Raw genomic sequence first — 21,294 nt, 5'->3', positions numbered from 1 at the left:
GGGAGCTATCTAAGGGACAGAATGCCCCTCCAGCCGTATGGCAGGAGTTTTCATACACTTTCATTCGTCATTATTTACCACCAGAAGTGCGACGAGCCTGAGCAGACAAATTCATGCATCTTGAGTAGGGTAATATGAGTGTTCAGAAGTACTATATACACTTTGATTCATTGGCTAGGTATGCCCCGGCCATGTGGCCGATATAGAGGATAGAGTCCATCATTTTGTGGCTAGTTTAGGTCTACATCTTATTGACCAACGCACGATAGCTGCGTTACAGCCGGGCATGGATATTTCCTGCATACAGACATATGCACAGAATTTGGAGGACCGTAAGCGCCAACAAAGAATGGGGCGTGAGCATGATTGGGGCCGTAATAAGAGGACTAGATTGTTAGACATGGCTGGTGAGTCCAGGGGAGGACAGAGACAGCAGCATTCTCGGTATCCCTTTCATTCAGCAAGGAGTGCACCTCCGCGATTTTCAGGTCAGGGGTTTGATCGGTCTTCTTATTCTGGAGTAGGCCAGAGTTCCAGGGCATCAGGTTCTCATTATAGACCAGAGTCAGGCCAGATAAGGCCATCTTTGTCGCGATGTGCCCAGTACGATAGACCACACTTGGGGCAGTGTCGATTTGGGTCAGATGGCTGTTATGCTTGTGGCCAGCCAGGCTATAAGATGCGGGAGTGCCCGATGAGGGATGTTGTAGGTATTGTTCAGCCTACAGGGTCCGTAGCTGGTTCTTCTTCATCTGTACGCCCTCCAGGGCAAGGTTCTTAGACCCCAGCCGGACGTGGTAGAGGGAGGAGTGGAGTATCTAGCTCGAGCGGTCCTCAGAACTGCATCTATGCGCTAGCTGGCAGACAGGATCATGAGTCATCTCCTGACATTGTTACAGGTATAATATCAGTTTCCTCCTATGATGTATACGCATTGATTGACCCCGAATCTACTTTGTCCTATATTACTCCATTAGTTGCTAGTAAATTCGGGATAGAGCCTGAGTCCATTAAACCTTTTGAGGTGTCTACACCTATTAGTGACCCAGTCAAAGCTAGGCGAGTATATCGGGGTTATGTGGTTATAATGTGTAATCGTCATACCATAGAAGATTTGATCGAGCTAGACATGATCGATTTTGATGTCATTATGAGTATGGATTGGTTAGCTTCCTGCTATGCTAATGTCGACCGTAGGACGAAGATGGTCTGGTTCCAATTTCCCAGTGAACCAGTTTTAGAGTGGAAAGGTAACGCTGCTTCACCAAGGGGCAGGTTTATTTACTACCTTAAGGCAAGGAAGATGATTAGAAAAGAGTATATTTATCACTTAGTCCGGGTCCAGGATGTACAAGTAGAGCCTCCGACCCTTCAGTCTATCCCTGTGGTTAATGAGTTTCTAGAGGTGTTTCTAGATGAGCTTCCAGGTATCTCGCCGGAGCGGGAGATCGATTTTACTATTGATCTATTATCAGATACTCAGCCAATATTCATTCCTCCTTATAGAATGGCACTTGCTGAGTTGAAGGAATTGAAGGAGCAACTGAGGAATTTACTTGAGAAAGGCTTTATTAGGCCCAGCACATCGCCATGGGGAGCACCAGTATTATTTATAAGGAAGAAGGATGGATCCTTGCGAATGTGCATTGATTATAGACAGTTAAATAAAGTGACCATAAAGAAAAAGTATCCACTTCCAAGGATTGATGACTTATTTGATTAGCTACGGGGTGCCAGGTATTTCTCGAAGATAGATTTGAGATCGGGATATCATCAGGTTAGGGTTAAGAAGGAGGACATTCTGAAGACGACATTCAGGACTAGATATGGGCATTATGAGTTCCGCGTTATGTCATTCAGATTGACTAATGCTCCTGCTGTGTTTATGGACTTGATGAATCGTGTATTCCAACCCTTTCTAGATCTGTTTGTGATTGTATTCATAGATGATATTCTGATTTATTCACCGTCAGAAGTCGAACATGCAGACCACCTACGAGCGGTGCTTAGAGTCCTTCGAGATAAAGAACTATATGTGAAGTTTTCTAAAAGTGAGTTCAGGTTAAACTCTATGGCTTTTCTTAGTCACATTATCTCAGCTGAAAGCGTTAGGGTGGATACCCAAAATATTGAAGCTGCGAAGAATTAGCCAAGGCCTACGACACCAACGAAAGTACGTAGTTTCTTGGGTCTGGCAGGTTACTATAGGAGGTGGATTTTCTTCTCTTTCAGCTCCATTGACCAAGCTGACTCAGAAATCAGCTAAGCTTCAGTGGATGGACGCATGTGAGCAGAGTTTTCAGACATTGAAGGATAAGCTGACCTCAAAGACAGGTCTTGACTCTTCCAGAAGGATTAGACGGTTATGTGATTTATTGTGATGCCTCAGGTGTTGGACTAGGCTGTGTATTAATGCAACATGGCAACGTTATTGCTTATGCTTCTAGGCAGCTGAAGAAACATGAGCAGAATTACCCAACTCATGATCCTGAGTTAGTTGCGGTGATTCACGCCTTGAAAATGTGGAAGCACTACTTATACGGTGTTCATGTTGATATTTATACTGATCATAAGAGCCTCAAGTATATCTTTAAGCAAAAGGACCTGAATTTATGATAGAAGCGATGGCTAGAGTTGCTGAAAGATTATGACATTGCTATTCTGTACCATCCTGGAAAGGCCAACGTAGTTGCAGATGCTCTCAGTCATAAATCCATGGGTAGTTTGTCATATGTACGACCAGAGAAAAGAGAGATATCCTATGATGTTAGTCAGCTAGCCAGCTTGGGAGTTCGGTTGATAGACACAGGTGATGGAGGAGTTACAGTTCAAGATACAGCGATGTCATCTTCGATATCCGAAATAAAGGAGCGGCAATACGAAGACCTTGTTTTGGTACATTATCGAGATACAGCTCCTTAGAAATAAAAGACACCCTTTGTGATCACCGAAGATAGAGTACTCAGGTATCGAGATAGGTTATGTGTCCCTAATATTTCGGGTCTCCGTCAGCAAGTTATGGGAGAAGCTCACTATTTGATTCACCTGGGCACGACAAAAATGTACCATGATCTCAAAGAAGTTTATTGGTGGGACGGTATGAAAAGAGATATAGCAGAGTTTGTCGCTCAGTACCCGAATTGTCAACAAGTCAAGATAGAACACTAGAAGCCCAGAGGTTTACAGCAGGCTATAGAAATTTTGACATGGAAGTGGCAAGTAATTAACATGGATTTTATTACAGGATTGCCCCGCACTCAGCGGAAGTACGATTCAATATAGGTCATAGTTGATAGGCTTACAAAGTCCGCCTACTTCTTACCTGTCAGAACTACCTATTCGGCCGAAGACTATGCGAAGCTCTATCTTAAAGAGATTGTACGACTTCATGGTGTCCCTACAGCCATTATCTCAGATAGAGGAGCCCAGTTCACAGCTAACTTCTGGAGATCTTTCCAGGAAGGATTAGGGACTGGGGTGAGTCTTAGTACTGCATTTTATCCCCAGACAGATAGGCAAGCGGAGCGTACTATACAGATACTTGAGGACATGCTGAGAGCTTGTGTAATTGACTTTCGAGGTAGTTGGGATGATCATTTACCTCTTATCGAGTTTGCATATAATAACAATTATCATTCCAAAGATCCAGATGGCTCCTTATGAGCCTTTATAAGGGCGGAGATATAGATCACCTATAGGGTGGTTTGAGGTTAGAGAGAATCAATTAGTAGGCTCAAATTTAATACAGCAAGCAGTCGACAAAGTGAAAGTGATTCAAGAAAGGTTACTAGCGGCGCAGAGTCGACAGAAATCCTATGCAGATAACCGGCGTCACAAGCTAGAGTTCGAGGTAAGAGATTGGGTTTTCTTGAAGGTCTCGCCTATAAAAGGGGTGATGAGGTTTAGCAATAAAGGTAAGCTAAGCCCTCGGTACATCGGACCATATAAGATTATTCGTACAGTGGGTAAAGTAGCATATGAGTTAGAATTACCTTCTGAGTTAGAGTCCGTACATCCAGTATTTCATGTGTCCATGCTCCATAAATGCATAAGATATCCCTCAAGAATCGTGCCAGTAGATGATATCCAGATGACTGACCAATTATCGGGTATAAGGAGATCCCTGTTGCTATATTAGATAGACAAGTCCGTCGGCTGCAAACTAAGGATGTGGCTTATGTTAAAGTACTCTGGAGAAATAATAATGTCGAAGAGATGACTTGGTAGGCAGAAGAGGAGATGAAGACTAAGTATCCGCACTTGTTCCCATTGTCCCAGGAGGCCCAAGTTGAGACATCATAACCCCGAGGTATTGGATTTACTTACAGCTATTATAATTGGTGGTGTGAGGCCATATTGTCGTACATATTAGCATGTGGCCCTGTGTGTGGCATCATCTTGATTTATTATGTATAGGTTGGATTGATATATTTACAGAGGAAACTCTGGCAAAATTTCTGTAGAATTCCTAAGAATTTAACATTCAAGGACGAATGTTTCTAAAGGGGGGAGGATAGTACACCTCGTAGTTTGGACGTTGAGTTCCATAGGTGTCAACTGCTTAATTATGAACACTGGAGTGATATGCGCCTATTTTATGGTTATAAGGGTTTACGATCAGGTATGAAAAGTATTGGAAGGATTAGAGGCCAAAGGGGCGGAAGATGAAAAATTAGGCGAACTGGGAAGAATTGCCCTTCGCGTTCGCGAGATGGCCTCGCATTCTCGATGGCCATGGAAATTCCGGACCATCGCATTCGTGAGAGGACCTCGCGTCCGCGAAGGTCAATTATTGAGTCGGTTTTCACCTACTTTACCCACCTATATAAGGACCAAAACCTCATTTTTTTCACTCTAAAACAGATCCTAGAGCTCAGCAACTCATAAGGGCATTTGTGTCATAAAATTTAAGGGATTTGAATGATTTTTAACTAATTAAGGCTCGGGTGGTGCATAGCGGCGACTATAGGATCGTGTGGCAGTGGATTTTGGCTTGGATTCAAAGTGAATATTGAGGATATTGCTGTTTTAGTAAGACTAAGGTATGAATCTTTTCTTATCATCATTGCTTTAGGTTTATTTTCGAAGGTAGAACGATTAAATGAGCGTATAGTTAATTTGTCGGTGGAGAAATCGGATAAAACTCATATGAGATATCTTGTGGAGTATTTTGATATTGATGATGATATGGTTGATGTTAGTATTGTTGTTGTTGTTATTGGTTGTTGGTATTGTAATTTTGGGCTAGGGTTATAAACAGGAGAGATGCTGCCGAAATTTTAGCAGATTCTAGAAAGAGTTAGTTTGAGGGCTTAAGACAGGCCTATGAAGATGAGTCTAACAATAGTATAAATTCCCTTGATTGTAGATTTGCAAGTTCGAGAAGTAGAAGTTGGGCGAATAGATAAGCTTCAAGGTACGTTAAGGCTTTCCCCTTCTTTCATTTTGGCATGATCCTATGACATGAGCGAACAATGAGTAATCGAGTCTCCATATCACTCTACTCTTAGAGTACTAGGAGTATCTCAGTTCTTGATGATCCTATACCCCTTGTTATGATTGTCCCTTCTGTTCATGGGTCCTGAGTTTTGTATCATCATAATGTTAGTTCATATTTATGCATTGCATTCATTTACATGCATGTATATTGACCCGTGACCAGAAGGCGTTATATACGCGTATATTATATATATATATATATATATATATATATATATATATATATATATATATATATATATATATATGGGGTATGGGAAAAGGACGAGGCATTATATACGCATTACCACCTAATCAGCTGGGGCACAGTGATGATGATTATGATACCCGAAGGGGCCTGTTTGATGATGGGATAGGGATCAAGCCGTACATTCCACGGCGCTATGACTATGACATATGCATATCATACACCCTCAGAGGCATTTTTAGTAAGCAGAGATATACAGATATGTTCAGATAATCAGACACATAGATACATTCAGTCAGTCAGATTAGCTTGTGAGTTTCGGATTCTCTTTATGACTCCTAAGTGTATGTTACTCTTATGCCTTACTTATTCGGTACATTATCCGTACTGACTTCCCTATTGCTCGAGGGGCTGCGTTCATGCCCGCAGGTACAGATAGACGGAGAGGCGATCCAGCTCAGTAGAACCTCTTCCCAAATGTTGTTGGTGCGCTCCACTCGATCCGGAGCTGCTGTCTGTTTTGGTATGTTATGTTTAGATGTATATGTACACGGGTATGTTGAGGCCTTGTCCCATTCTTTCTACAGTTTGGTACTCCAGTAGAGGTCTGTAGATAGATGTGTACAGTTTGACGAGATGTAGCCATGTCGGCTCCCATCCTTTTGTGGTACAGCATATGTAGCAGCCTTGTTGGCTTGCACTGTTATTTTCTGTATATATGCTTATATTCACAGATGATTGATAGTCCTTAAAGTTATCCTGATATAAGTTAGCATGGTTCAGCTATGAGTCTTATGGACCACTCACTTTTCCAGTAAGGTACAGGCATGAGAGTAGGGGTGTTTGGTCAGTAGTGGCCAGGCACTCGTCACAACTCAGCGGATGGGTCATGACACTAACTTTGACGTCTCGTTGGGGTTGTACCCATCCTTGCCAAATAACTTGTAAGCATTTGGATCAAAGCCTTCATTTATACGTTTTGTAGGGAGTGCCATATTTTGTGGCGGATTCTGAGCCACGAAGTCTCCAAGTAGCTTTGAGGATAAATTTATCGTGTCAATTCGTCTAATAGGAAGAGTTAGCCCCCCTAGCACATTTTCTTGAGCTTCAGATGGTTGACCTTCCTCTTTCTACAACTTTAGAATAGCAGAGCACGGAAGTTGTCTTCTTCTTCTTCTTCAAAGACACGATGTTCCCTTTATTCGGACTAGAGTGCGGTACCTCAGCGCCAACCTCAGTTTTTCCAATAGTCTCATCAACTCTTTTAGTTGTAATCTTATCACTCTTGGTTGTTACGATGTCATCAACTTTTACTTCTCTCACAACATAGTTCTTCAAATTGAACTTCGCATTGACAAAGTGTGACTCAGCTTCAGTAAATGTCTTATCATCAGCAACTATCTTCTTTTCGACGCTGCCTTCGAGATACTTCAAACATTAATAGTAAAAGGATGGGATAACTTTGTTCTCGTGTATCCATGGCCTGGCAGGCAACATATTGTACGAAGTTTTTGCGTCGATGAATTCATCCATACACTTGATCGCAAATCTTCGATGGTGATATCTAATTTGATAGCACCTATGGCTCGTTGCCCCCCTTGATTGAATCCTTGTATCATCAAGAGGCTTTCAGAAAGTTCTTCAGTTGTGATACCAAGTTCCTTCATTGTGCGAATAGGAAGAATGTTAACTCCAGATCCATGTTAACTCTAGATCCATCATCTATCAATATTCTATTTATCCTCTTCTCGAGGGCATAACCCACCATGTCCAAAGGACGATTGTGTAGTGGTTCACCAAGTAGAAGATCATCATCCGTGAATGTGATTCTTGTATCACATGCGTGTACCTCTTGGGAAGAAGATTCAATAGGCTTTTCAGATAATGATAGAGACAGTGTTGATAGGGTTTCATCATTTGCTTCTTCTTTATCAGTATTGAAGCACGATGCCTCAATGTTGTCTCGACCAGTCTTATTGCGTAACTAACTTGGTAGGAATTCCTCCAAAGTCACGGGACGTTGTGGTTCTTGGTGGTAGTTCTCCTTCACTTTTACTTTCTTCGGATGTTCAACTGATTTTTGCTTCGTTGGTCTTCTAACCATCCTCTTACTAGTTGGTTGTTTAGATAATTCTTTTTGTGGACTTATTTTACAGTGTCTCTGCCTAGTCACCAGAATCCAACCTTCATCATCGGCTTCACTAACCTGGGTTCTATCTTCCTCCAATGGTCCTCCCTCATGTTCTTCAAAGCTGCATATCTGGACCGGATCAAAAAAACCAAAGGAGATAGAGACTTGATTCGAACTTGCCTTCTCATCATCAAGCAGAATTTTGTTTTCATTAGCCAACTGCATAACTTTGTCCTTGAAGACAAAGCACTTCTCAAGAGCGTGGCCCACAAGTCGATGATACTTGGAATAGTTCGGGTCGTTTGTTCTTCCAGCTTCATTGGGCCGCTTCATCTTTGGTAACTCAATGAGTTTCAGCTCAAGTAGTTCATTAAAAATTTCAGGGACATCAGAATCTAGAAAGGGGTATTCTCTTTCTTGCATCTTCTTTAAGGTCGACTTTCGACTTTTGTTGTCTTGGAAGGAAGTTGCTTTCATACTTGTCACGACCCAAGCCGATGAGTCATTACGAGTGTCTGACCCCTAATGACTAGACACCCCTTCTCTTGCTTAACTATCACATAACAACAGGGTGGCCCATATCCGACTCACATACAACTGTATATCTATGTATATGTATAGCAAAATACTGAAGTAATAGTGCAAGCCGACTAGGCTGCAATATATGTTGTACACAAAAAGAATGAGAGCCGACAAGGCTACATCATGTACCAACTACATACAACTATCTACAGACCTTTAATGGAACAGAAAGCTGTAGAAAGGACGGGACAAGGCCTCGCCATACCCATATACATGAATATACATCTCAAAATAGCATATCAAAATAGGTCGCAGCTCCGAATTAAGTGGAGCGGATCGACTACAGCTGAGGGGAAGTCCTATTGAGCTGGATCGTCTCTCTATCTACCTGAACCTGCTGGCATGAACATAGCCCCCCGAGCAATAGGGGATTCAGTACGAGTAATGTACCGAGTATGTAAGGCACAAGAATAACAAGTACATAGAAGTCATGAGAGACATCTAAAACATGAAAGCAAATCTTAATATCTGAATGCATCTATAGCAAACAGCTGAGAAGATCTACCAACTTTGTATAACTAAAACTACCTCTAAGGACATATGATATGCATAGGTCATAATGTAACTGATAGTGCTGTGAAACGTATAGCCCGATCCATATATCATATAATAGTGCTGAGGAACGTACGGACCGATCCATATATAATAGTGCCGAGGAACGTACGGCCCGATCCATATATAATAGTGCTGAGGAACGTACGGCTCGATCCATATATAATCATCATCATCACTGTGCACCAGCTGATCAGGTGGTAATGCGTATTTAACGCTTATCCTTTTTCCCATACCCCTTATACATATAATATACGCGTATATAATGCCTTCTGGTCATGGGTCGATATGCATATGTATAATGAATGCAATGCATAAGTATAACGAGTAACTAGAACTCTCGGAGTGACATAAGGTCGTACTACCTCCGATAGACATCTTTTAAGCTAACATTATTAATATAAGAGATATCAAGACCCAAGAACAAAAGAAACAATCATAACAAGGAGTATAGGATCATTAAAAACGAAGGCACTACTAGTACTTCTAAGAGTAGAGTAGTATGGAAGCTCGTTTATATGTTTGTTCATTCATATTATAAAATCATGCCAAAATGAAAGAAATGATAGCCTTAACATACCTTGGAGTCTACCTAATGCCCGATGCTTACTTCCTGAGCTTGTAACACTACAACTAGGATAACACAAATTACAATTAGGCCATATACATCCCTTACTACCCATTTCAAGTACGTATGAAACTTAACGAAATTTGGGCAGCATTTCCCCTATAATTCTTACTCCAATCCAACTCCCAAATAGTGGACAACACACAAAACATCATCAACAACAATAATAACAATATACAGCAACATAAACAAGTAGAAATCTCTCCAAAATTTCAACCGAAACAGCCTTCAAGGCAACCATATCAACAAGCTAGTTTAGGTCCTTCATATCATGTTTTCCTTCACTTTAAACTATGGAATTCCTTCACAAACAACTTATGTCAATACTTTCATATCAAAATATAATCAAATCCAAGCCAAAACATCTCCCAAAACAGCCCCTGATCTTAGTTTGACTCAATTAACTCAGCGCTTCCATAGCTATATTTCCTTCACTTGAAATCACTAAAACTCTTAGTAATCAACTTAATAGCAAAGATAAGGTTAGTGTAAATACTTTAAAGGGGCTGGAATTCTAAGAACCACACTCCAAATCCAACTCCTAAGCTTAACAACTTCAATAAAAACCCTAGGAACATCTTTCCCTTCACTAGCTCGGGTTTTCGGGGCTCGGATCTTATTTGGATGATAAAGAAAGGTTGGGAGAGGATTGATGAGTAATAGGGAGAGTTTAGGTTCTGTTGGTGTGAGCTAAAATGATAAAAATCATGAATTAGATGCATATATGTATCAGCTGCACCGCCTGAAAATTGACGGGCTGTCAATGTTCATCGACGGATCGTCGACACTTCGACGTCCCATAACTCTCACCATCGATGTGCGAATTCAGTTATGCCAATTGCGTTGGAAAGTAGACTTGCTGAACTTATGAATGCATAAGTTATGAGCTCCGCAACCCCTCGTATTTTAGGAGATATGTCTCTCTAAAGTTGACCCAAAAATTCTGTCCGGAATTCTGCCAAATTATCCCAAAGTTTCAACAAGCTTAATTTCTTTGATTCGCTTAACATCCAATCTTCCCGATACTTACTAAACATGATACCAAGCTCTTATGTATGAAGAATGAGCATGTATAATTCCTTATGACCTTGACGACAACCTTGCCTTGTAAATCTTCGTCAACCTACTCACGACGAAACTTTATGTACAAAAGTACGGGGTGTAATATCCTTCCCCCCTTTGAAACAGTTGTCCTCGAATGTTAAACTAATCTTGTATTCTCAATACTTCCTCAAGCGTTCTCTTGTTGAATTCATGCCCTACATATGCCTTCCTCTTGATAGGATATGTTTAATCGTTCCATCATTCTCCTTACTTGACATATCTTCATTGCTTCTCTTCTCATTTTTCCTTCCACATGTACTCTTATCATTCCCTCATCTTATTTTTACATATACTTTGCATTGAACTTGCTAATATCATATACCTTCTTATCTTATTCTGGAGCTGCAAACGAGATGCCAAACGGTCCTTATTTTTCCTTTTTCTTTCCTAGCTGGACCATTTAATACTTGGGAGCCCTAAGTCGAAGAGTGCATTATTTTTTTTATTTTTTTTAGTATTTAAAGCTCTGTTTTATCACTCTTTATTTGTCCTTATCATGAGCCTTGAAACTCTTTTCTTTTGTATTTCCAAGTTACTAGTTTCTTGCCTTCACCTCACGTTATATCTCTGAAATTTTCCCCCTGGTTTGTCCTTCGCGTAATATGACCCATTGGTTTGAATGCTTTACTGGAGATACCATATTATCCCATTGTTTACTGAATCATCATTCGATGCCAGTAGCCTTTCTCAAATTTTTATATAATTTCCTTTAACATATTCTGGCAACAATATACTTACGAAAACTCTAATCTCTTTATTGCAGCTTGAACTCAACTTTAGGATTAACACGCTCGATTGCTAACTGATTATAGGCATATCTGATAGCCCTAAATCCATTGTAGTTGCAAACTCTAAGATGCATAGCTCATATAGGGGAGCAATAAGGATATGTCGCGCCATATTGGTGAATCTTAGAGTAGCCTCACAGGTTTCGTTGACTAAGTTTTTCTTCTTCTCTCAATCCTTTCTTAATTTTGAATTCTCTGACGTCATTATCCCAATCATCTACCATGTCAATCACGGAAGTCTCTTATCGTATACCCCCAGCTTCACTCTTTGTTGTCTCGCTTCTGTCTTAATATTCACCTGAAGATTCCACTTCTTGTTGTCATTTTCTTAACATGGGATTCCCTTCGTTATTCATTTCTTATCAAGGTTTCAAATCTTGTACGTCTCACAACCTTAATTCCTTTCTAAACGTAATTTATCTTATCCAAAATAACTCATGATCATCCTGCCTTTTTTTTAATCGAATGAGACTCATAAACATTCTCTCTTAATCTCGGCTATTGCACTCAAATTTATTCTCCCCCCTTAATAGCTTCATCTTACCATGATAGAACATCACGAACAACTTACTTATATCCTTTATCCCCGACGTTTATTCATAAAAACCTCTCGAATCCTCAAAATAATTCAACAACATAGGAATAATGCTTCGTAATGTCACTGCTCACTCTCCACTCATCCTTTAACTTGCTGTCCTTTGCCATCTTGCTCTTAGTTATAAATTCATTATCCTCTTCTTCATACAACCATTCTCTTAACGTATCCTCAATCCCATATAACATTTTTCCTTATTCATTACCTTATGTTGTTATTATGAGTCCACCGGATTTGGTCTATCAACATATAAACTTTAGTCGTCAATAATGAATCTATCTCTGATCCGCTAACCTGTACTCATACTATACATATATGCGCATACAAATTCCGTGTTGTATCTTAACAAAACATAGGGGTCAATATATAATATCTCAAAAGCTCAACCACTATCTCAACTCTGATGGTGGCGTCAACACTGTTGACGATTGTCAGATTGCAGGCATCAAGTTGCAGCAGTCTCTGATTCTCAGGGCTGATTGACGGTGCAAGGTTGATGGACCGTAGACCATGTTGACGGCTAGTCAATCTGCCTGTCAAGTTGCACAGTTCTCGACCTTCTTTCGATGTCGATTCGTTTAACCTCTAATCCTTTGATACTTAATCGTCGTGAGCTCATACCTTGGTACACATGAAATAACATACTCAACACCTCAAAAGCTCAGAGATAAATCTTAGTACTCGAGACTAATGTGACTCGTATATATAAGGATCGGAAAACTGCTTTCGAAGTGACTTGTCTTTCTTGACCTTCCTTAAACATTTCGGTCCTCCTTTAATTTCTACTCGTAGGGAACATGTTAATTCTTTTTAGTACTTCTATATCCGCTTCCTCACTTATGCGTAGCACCATCTTACTATTTCTCTCTCCTCACATAGGGTCACTGCTAATTCCTCCTTCAATCACCCATTACTAAACTTCCTTGATCTATAATGACATCTTACCCTTTCAGTACACATATACTCAAATAACTTAAATTTTGAGAAATTTTGGCAGAGTTTCCTCTGTAATTCTTACTATCCCAAACCTGCACACAGCCCACAAAATACATCCATTGCCTCACAGGCTACTCATAGAACCCATAAAAATACATATGATACGCAACTCAGCCACACATGGCTATTGGTATGAAAGGGGATATAAGACAAGAAAGCTCACTTCATATGCCATATCTGGCCATCCTTCTTGCAAAACATCAAATTTATTTCCTAAACCCTTCGTTAATCAATCCTCTTAAATTCATATACTCATAAGACGTTTTTTAAACATACGCTCCTTTACTCCCTTCTATAATTAATCATCAAATTTGTATTTCATTATCACTATCAACATTAGTTATAACTAGATCACCAACTGGCGTAGACACCTCAACGGTTTAATCGATTTAGGCTCTATCCTAAACTTGTCAGCAACAAATGGAGTAACATGTAACACGTAAACCCTGGATCAATCAATACATATACATCATAAAAAAATGCTGGTAATATACTAGTGACAATATCAGGGAAAGACTCGAGATCCTATCGCCCAGTCAATGTATAGATGTAAGGCTGAGGGCCACTCGAACCGGCCACTTCTCCTCGATCCCTACCACGGCTTTGCTGGTGTCTGTGAGCCTTGCCCCGGAGGACGTACAGATAACGACAAACCAGCTGCTAATCCTGTGGGATGAACCCTACCTCGACCACGTATCGATGGACAGTCACACTGGATATGACCTGGCCGACCGCAGGCATAACAAACACATAAATCCAATTGGCACGATCCCCTATGCAACCTACCACACTGAGTACACCGAGGTATAGGTAGTCTCGTCTGACTGGAACCACTCCTAATATGAGAACTGGGAACTCTGGAACTCCGAGTCAGCCCAAAATAAGTGGATCTATCAAACCTGGGTCCAGAAAATTGCGGAGGTACACTAGCTGCTGAATAAGCTGAGTGTCTAAAGAACTGCCGCCTTGGGCCACCTCCGAACTCACTGTCAAACCCTGAGACCCTGGACCTCTTGCTCTGACCCCTACTACCATGGTTCGTACCCTATCGCTGAGCCTGGGCGGCTCTAACTGGGTCAGCAAAAGGATGGCCTCTCTCATCTCCTGGCCAGAGGCATCTGGTGGAGGAACTGGGGGTTCTGGAGCTGGAGTTGAGGCTCCTCTTTGCTCCTCTGAAGCGGGTAGAGTATGTGAAGTCTGGGATGGGGTCTCACTTTGGGACTCACCTCGAGCCCCGGTAATCCACTGAGTACGGCTAGTAGTCTCACCAGCCACTCTCTTGCCCTTCTAGGCAGCTATAGTTTCATTTCGAGGCATCACTGAAACCAGAACAAATCATTAGAAAGGGAATTCTTATCTCGCCCTCTAACGCACGATCTAGAATAGAAAGAATGGCAACATCCTAAATGTCCTGTAGCCTCCTGCTTATAAGTGTGGTACACAACACACCCATAAACAAGACTCTAATAGACACGGTCTGTAGATAACCCTAGGACAAAACTGCTCTGATACCACTTCTGTCACGACTCAAGCCGATGAGTCATGACGAGTGTCTGACCCCTAATGACCAGACACCCCTACTCTTGCTTAACTATCACATAACAACAAAGTGGCCCATATCTGACTCACATAAAACTGTATATATATGTATATGTATATGCAAAATACCGAAGTAACAGTGCAAGCCGACTAGGCTGCTATATATGTTGTACACAAAAAGAATGAGAGCCGACAAGGCTACATCATGTACCAACTACATACAATTGTCCACAGACCTCTAATGGAACAGAAAGTTGTAGAAAGGACGGGACAGGGCCCCGCCATACCCATATACATATATATACATCTCAAAATAGCATACCAAAATGGGCTGCAGCTCTGGATCAAGTGGAGCGCACCGACTACAACTGAGAGGAAGTCCTACTGAGCTGGATCGTCTCTCTGTCTACCTGAACCTGTGGACATGAATGCAGCCCCCCGAGTTGTAACACTCCGTAAATTCGGGTTAGGTGTGAATATGTAAAAATTTAGTGTTAAGATTATATTATACCTATACGAATCCATTCTTGATGAATTCGGGTGGAAGATGGTCGTTTTGAAGTCAAACCAACAATTGAAGTTCTCAAGGGCTCTTAAATTCGCCTAAGTTTTGGTAGGTCTGTCTTCTGGGCGATTTTCATGAAAATGTATTGTGAATTTGGAAAAGTTTCCTTGATGAAAATTTTAGATCTTTGAAATAGCTTTCCAATGGTAGGTCTCCCAGCCCGATCAAAGTTATGTACAAAACGTTATGTCCATTTTACTGAAGGGCACAAAAGCTGGAGATTTCGCCCAAAGTACGCCCAGAATGTACGAGACGTCCTTTAAAGTACGGGATGTCCTTTTAGGACGTACTTCTTCCATTTCTGGTAGAAAATTGGGTTTAAAATGGGTATGGTCTTATTTTGTTCCCATTTTTTTTCATCCTTCCAAACCCTAGGAACGAAAATCATCCCTCCAAGTCTTCAAATCAAAGGTAAGAACACCCTTAACATTACTAATCTATTCTAACATCAAACCCATGATTCTTAACATGATTTTTGTGACCAAAACCTAGGGTTTACAGCATCATTCTTCCCAAAGTGATTCAAGCTAGGGTTTGGGTGTTCTTCATTAGGAAAGTGAATTGTTAAACTTTGTTTAACGTATTAAGGTATGTCTCTTTTAAAAATCCTTTTTGACTATGAAGGTGATTTGTATGTCTATATTTCAAAATTTGTCTTTTCATGTATGTCTAGATTTTCCCAAAAATCTTTCTTGAAATATGTCTATATTCCAAAAATCATCTTTTCACCTATGTCTACTTGTGAAGTACGCTTATATTGTGAAAGCATGAATTGTATTTGAGAAACCTTCCTTGATTGTTTGTATAAGTTATAACTCGTGTTTGGTGGAATTTATTCTGGAATTAAAGATGATTTCTTTTAGACAAGGTCATGCGTGTGTAGGGTCAAGCCCGCATCGAACCTTATACGAACTATACTATTTTGTGAAACTCGCTTTTTCCATTATTGGATGATTGAACTTAATCTTCTAAAGGTTAGACCTTAAACTTGTTTTGTTGTTGAATGGGTTTCTTGAACTTGAAATTGAATAAGAGATTTGAATAAGATTCTTAATCGGTTATGACTTGAAATGCCTCTATTTTGAGATGATGACTTGAGAAGTGAGATTCAGCTCTAAGCCATGATTGATGATTCGGTAATATGCCATGATTTGTATTTTGTTGGTGTTTGGGCCTGCATGGGCAAGCTGTGCTAATCCAGAGGAAGATTAGCCATTATGGATCCTAACGTATCGATCTGAGTATTTGCTGTGTCAGTCCAGAGGACGATTGACCTCCATTGCTTCCTAGCACAGAGTATCTATTGATGTGCTAGTCCAGAGGATGATTAGCATCCGTATCTTCCTAGACCGGAGTATCTATGGTTGTGCTAGTCCAGAGGACGATTAGCCTCCGCTGCTTCCAAGCTCGGAGTATCTATTGTTGTGCTAGTCCAGAGGACGATTAGCCTCCGCGGTTTCCTAACCCGAGTATCGATTGATTGATTTGCCTCGTGCGAGTGGCTTGTTTCATATCTTGTTGCCTGTGGAGTGGCTTGTGGTGATTTGAATTTGTCGTGAAATACTTGGCTTGGTAAATGGTAAGGAGTTAAGTTAATGTGTGTCATTGTTGGATTCTTTGATGACTCTTTAATGTTGTCGACTCACTTTATTCCCGGGTTTGAACCGTTATTTTCGTTGATATCATTTTATTGATTTTATTCATTATATCTTGTTTTGTTAACTATTGCCCCTTAGACACTCACTGAGTACCCAGTACTCAGGCATACCATTGTTGTTTTTGATGGTATGTTAGGTATCATTGAGGAGCATGTTCATGATACGCCTACGACTTAAGAGAACTTGCAGCTTTCGAGACTATTTGGTGAGCCTACATGATTGTTCGTGGGGCACCATTCTATCATTACTTTTCATCTTTTAGTTTCGGGCTGCGTCCCGATGATTTAGACTTTTCTCATTAGCTTAGAAGCTCCACAATATACATTCTTGTGGGTAGTTGTTGAGTTATTGATTAACTCTCGGGCACGATATTACGTTTGACTAAGTATTTGATGAATAAAGACTTCCACTGATTTAATTCATATATTCATGATTTGTACATTTATTTTATAAACTGTTAGACGTGAATATTGAACCTGGCGGGTTCAAATATTGTTATTGCATCTTTTAAGTTCTTCCGATGTTGTTCCTGATGTCGGATGCCGGTCACGTCTAGGGTGGGTTTTGGGACGTGACACGAGTAATAAGGGAGTCAGTACGAATAATGTACCGAGTATGTAAGGCACAAGAATAACAAGTCCATAGAAGTCATGAGAGACATCTAAAACATGAAAGCAAATCTCAATATCTAAATGCATCTATAGCTAACGGCTGAGAAGATCTACCAACTTTGTATAACTAAAATTACCTCTAAGGGCGTATGATATGCATAGGTCATAATGTAACTGATAGTGCTGTGGAACGTAAAGCCTGATCCATATATTATATAATAGTTCCGAGGAACATACGGCCCGATCCATTTATAATAGTGCCGAGGAACGTACAGCCCGATCCATATATAATCATCATCATCACTAGGCACCAGCTGATCAGGTGGTAATGCGTATATAATGCTTATCCCTTTTCCCATACCCCTTATACATATAATATACGTGTATATAACGCCTTCTGGCTATGGGTCGATATGTATATGTATAATGAATGCAATGCATAAGTATAACGAGTAACTAGAACTCTCAGAGTGACATAAGGTCGTACTACCTCTGATAGACATCTTTTGAGCTAACATCATCAATATAAGAGATCTCAAGACCCAAGAATAGAAGAAACAATCATAACAAGGAGTATAGGATCATCAAAAACTGAGGCACTACTAGTACTTCTAAGAGTAGAGTAGTATGGAAGCTCGTTTTTACGTTTGTTCGTTCATATCATAAGATCATGCCAAAATGAAAGAAAGGATAGCCTTAACATACCTTGGAGTCTACCTAATGCCCAAAAGGCTTACTTCCCGAGCTTGAAACACTACAACCAAGATAACACGAATTACAATTAGTCCATATACATTCCTTACTACCCATTTCAAGTACGTATGAAACTTAACGAAATTCGAGCAAAGATTTCCCCTATAATTATTACTCCAATCCAACTCCCAAACGGTGCACAACACACAAAACATCATCAACAACAACAGTAACAATATACAGCAACATAAATAAGTAGAAATCTCTCCAAAATTCCAATCAAAACAGCCTTCAAGGCAACCATATCAACAAGCTAGTTTAGGTCCTTCTTATCATGTTTTCCTTCACTTTAAACTAAGGAATTCCTTCACAAACAACTTATGTCAATACTTTCATATCAAAATATAATCAAATCCATGCCAAAACAGCCCCTAATCTTAGTTTGACTTAATTAACTCACCGTTTCCATAGCTATATTTCCTTCACTTTAAGTCAGTAAAACTCTTGGTAATCAACTTAATAGCAAAGATAAGAGTAGTATACATACCATAAAGGGGCTGTAATTCCAAGAACCACACTCCAAATCTAACTCCTAAGCTCAACAACTTCAATAAAAAACCTAGGAACATCTTTCCCTTCACTAGCTTGGGTTATCGGGGCTCGGATCTTACTTGGACGATAAAGAAAGGTTAGCAGAGGATTGATGTGTATTAGGGAGAGTTGAGCTAAAATGATAAAAATCACGAACTAGATGCATATATATATCAGCTGCACCGCCTGAAAATTGACGGGCCGTCAATGTGCATCGACTGATCATCGACACTTCGACGGCCCATAACTCCCACCATCGATGTGCGAATTCAGTTCTACCAATTGCGTTGGAAAGTAAAATCGCTGAACTTATGAATGCATAGGTTATGGGTTCTGTAACTCCTCGTATTCTAGGAGATATGCCTCTCTAAAGTTGACCCAAAATTTTTGTCCGGAATTCTGCCAAATTTTCCCAAAGTTTCAACAAGCTTAATTTCTTCGTTTCGCTTGACATCCAATCTTCCCGATACTTACTAAACATGATACCAAGATCTCATGTATAACGAATAAGCATGTATAATTCCTTATGACCTTGACGACAACCTTGCCTTATAAATCTTCGTCAACTTACTCACGACGAAACTCTACGTACAAAAGTACGGGGTGTAACAATACTTCATTCTTGCTCACCTTCATGGATTCTTTGTTATCACTCTTGAGAACAAACTTGCTGCATTTCTTGGGTTCCTGCTTGCCCTTTCCTTTGCGAGGGTCGTAGACAGGTATTACTTCATTCCCAGTGGAAGACATGCTCAACTTCATGTCATGAGCACGAGTAGCTAGTTCTTCAAAAGACCTTGGCTTAATTCCTTGCAAGATGTAGTGAAGCCCCCAATGAATTCCTTGGATACACATCTCTATCGCAGATGCTTCGCTGAGCCTATCTTTGCAGTTTAGACTTGCATTTCTCCATCGATTGATGAAATCAATAACTGGTTCGCCCTTCCTCTGGCGAGTGCTTGTAAGTTCAACCATGCCCACGGTAAACCTTGTGCTATAAAAGTGATTGAGGAACTCCTGCTCTAGTTGCTCCCAGCTATCCATAGAATTAGGCTCAAGATCAGTGTACCAGTCAAAGGCATTTCCCTTGAGGGAGCGGACGAACTGCTTGACAAGGTAATCTCCATAAGTCCCCGCGTTGTTACATGTTTCAACAAAATGTGCAACATGTTGCTTTGGATTTCCCTTGCCTTCAAATTGTTGAAATTTGGGAGGTTGGTAACCAGCGGGCATCTTAAAGCTATCAATTCTTGTAGTGTACGGCTTTGCATAAGTAAAAGATGACTTGGCAAAGAACTTTGTATCCTTGATAGTCCCTTCGATGAACTCCTTTAATTGGTCAAGTGGAATCATTCCTTCAGAAGAAACTGAAATTTCCTTGGTAGTCGGTCCTTGTTTTGCGTAAGGTTCAGTTTCTTGTGCTTCTGGACCCTTCCCAGGTGCGTGGTTGGATTCTCCTTCCATTAATCCATCCATCTTGTCCATCAACTTCTCAATCCGAGCACCTTGAGTTTGTACATGCTTGCCTAAGCCACGATCACCTTTGTCAAGTTTGCTAGTGTCTCCTTCATAGATGAAGCGTTAGTTACCATCGCCTGCATGATCGTTGGGGATGTTGGAGAATAGCATGTATTTTCGCATAAGTTGATCTTTGATTGGCTTACTTCATGTGGTGTGAGTGGAGAGGATCCTTCGCTTGTAGTGTCATCATCTTCCTTCATGGCAGAGTTCTTGGATCCAGAGGGATCAAGAGGGATCAAGTAGAGCTAGAGTCTTCTTAATCTTTTCAGCAATGTCGCTTCCTTCCACCGATGCATTGGCAGAGGGTCGTGCTCCTTTTGGGGATGAAGATCCAAAAACAAGAGTTGATGCAGATGACACTTGGAGTGCTTGTTGTCCCAGGATGCTTGCCTTGTTCCTCGTAACTGGTCCAATGCTACCGAAGGTAATGTCGAGGATGCTTTCCACATCAGCAGAGAACTTGGAGTCAGCAACCTTGGAGGAAATTGATTTGGAGTTGATCTTCTTTGAGGCCATTTCGATGTTGTAAAACTTTGATGATCGAAAAGTTGAGATGAGAGGCAGAACTTGTCCCACTGGGCGTGCCAGTTTGTTTGCAAAAAAATTTAAGTGATAGAAATTGACTGCAAACCACAAACAAAATATGTAGAAACAGAGATTTTATTGATTAACATTGCGGGTACAAGATCCGTTATTCCCTTGATTCTTCTCTCCTAATGTTTCTCCGTGATTCTAGGGCCATTAGTAGTGTATTCTCGAATGTAGGAAGACCTTTTGTGATGTATTTGATCTCTAAAAACATGGGGCAAGCTTTGAGAAAGGCAGTATTTGATGCCTTGATCTCTTTATGAATATCCCAAAGTATGGGGATATTCGAGATGCCGTTTCAAGGGAAGTATGTCCCTTTATATATGCATGAGCTAGGGTTTAAGGGAGTGTAGCCTCCAAAAAATCCTAACACATATTGGGCTTGTCTTGTAGAGGCCCGACTTAAATCGGGTAAAATTTCAATGTCTATAAATGCCTCCTGCTTCAAGACTTGTCGAGATGTTCA

This window comes from Lycium ferocissimum, chromosome 8 (assembly GCF_029784015.1).
Source record: "Lycium ferocissimum isolate CSIRO_LF1 chromosome 8, AGI_CSIRO_Lferr_CH_V1, whole genome shotgun sequence".
NCBI classification, from domain to species: Eukaryota; Viridiplantae; Streptophyta; class Magnoliopsida; order Solanales; family Solanaceae; genus Lycium; species Lycium ferocissimum.
This window is presented reverse-complemented; position numbering follows the sequence as displayed.